Consider the following 1,783-nt stretch of genomic DNA (forward strand, 5'->3'; position numbering starts at 1 on the left):
CTAACCATCTCATCCTTTGCCATCCCCGTCTTCTTTGACCTTCAACCTTTCCCAGCATCAGGGCCTTCTCCAGTGAGTGCTCCCTTCTCATTTGATGGCCAAAGAATTTGAGCTTCAGTTCAGAAGGCTTAGGGGTGGCTATTTGTCCATCATGCTCTCAAGCTGTTCTCGCTGCAAGAACCAGATGGAGGCCACCAGGTGTAGCTGTAGCACTGCTTAATTCACAGTCCAATTCGGTTTACCGTCAGAATCTTCCAGCTAGCACTTACCAACCTGCTCAGCTTCCTGCAATCCGCTCTAAGGTTTTAGAAGGAAAATATAGAAAGATGCCATATGAAGACAGGTGCTGCCCGCGTGCCTTGGGAGAAGTGGAATCGATGTTCCACATGTTCTTTCACTGTCCTTTCCATCAGGTTTATAGGGATAAGCTTATCGCCCCCCTCTTGGATAGACTAGGGCTTGATGAAGAGAGTGCTGATCTAGAGAGGCTTTTGATAGTGGAGAATCAGCAGTTCTCCAGTAAAGGTAAAGGTTCCCTTGCTCGAAAGCCAGTCGAATCCGACTCTAGGGTTGCGGTGCTCATCTTCGTTTCAAAGCTGAAGAGCCAGTGCTGTCCAAAGACGTTTCCGTGGTCATGTGGCCGGCATGACTAAACACCAAGGCACACGGAACGCTGTTCCCTTCCCACCGAAGTGGTACCTATTTATCTACTTGCAATTTCCTGCTTTCAAACTGCTAGGTTGGCAGGAGCTGGAACTAGAGACGGGAGCTCACTCCGTCATGCGGCACACTCGGGTCTCGAACTGCTGAACTACCGACCTTCCACAGCCTGCAGTTCAGCATCTTAACCACTTGAGCCACCGCAGCTCCATAGATCTCCAGACAAATAGCAAAAATTCTGCTGGCAACTGGTCAGATCTCACAATAAGAAGCAGATCAGGTAGAATCCTCATTTACCTTTGCATGACTCATAAGTCGTTTAGTTTTAAACGTCTTATAATTATCTTGATATAATGGACTGTTAAACTTTTCTCCTTTTAACATTTTAATGATGTTAAGGTGATGTGTTTATTTTCAGAGCTGAAAGCTAATTTGCTTGTCTTGAACGAATATGTATTATTTTGATCAATGGTCTTTGACCGCAAATAAATATCATCGAGTCAGCTTTCTGCAGCCTTCTCCACAACCCCCTCCTGTCTCACTGAATGCCTCTTTTATATGCTTAGCTCCAACCTCAGGCCAAAATTGTCTTCCATCATGATAACCTCACCCAGTTCTCCCAGGTCAGGTCTTCTTGTTCCTCCCATCACCCCCGAGGATCCTCGCCAGCTGCTTTCTTCTAACAGACTTCCTGGCTGACAAGTTCCACTGGTTCCAGGGCCCAGGCTAACTCTTTCGGCTCTCTTGCTGACAAAGGTGGTCCCTACTCGTGAGTTGCAGTGGTGTCCCTTCTGACCCCTTCCTCCCATGTTGGCCTGTTGGGAACCTCCCTGCCATGAGAACCACATCCTCTGTTGTTTTCCGCTGTTGAAGTACTTCTTCACCCAAAGAGTGATTAACACGTGGAATTCACTGCCACAGGAAGTGGTGGCGGCTACAAGCATGGACAGCTTCAAAAGGGAATTAGATAAGCATATGGAGCAGAGGTCCATCAGTGGCTATTAGCCACAAGGTATAGATAGGGGCTCTGGGGCAAGTGATGCTCTGTCTTCTTGGTGCTTGGGGGGGGGGTCAACAGTGGGAGGGCTTCTAATGTGTCCTGGCCCCACTGGTGGACCTCCTG

The sequence above is a fragment of the Gekko japonicus genome, unplaced genomic scaffold (genome assembly GCF_001447785.1).
Source record: "Gekko japonicus isolate JY-2015 unplaced genomic scaffold, Gekko_japonicus_V1.1 scaffold669, whole genome shotgun sequence".
Lineage (NCBI taxonomy): Eukaryota > Metazoa > Chordata > Lepidosauria > Squamata > Gekkonidae > Gekko > Gekko japonicus.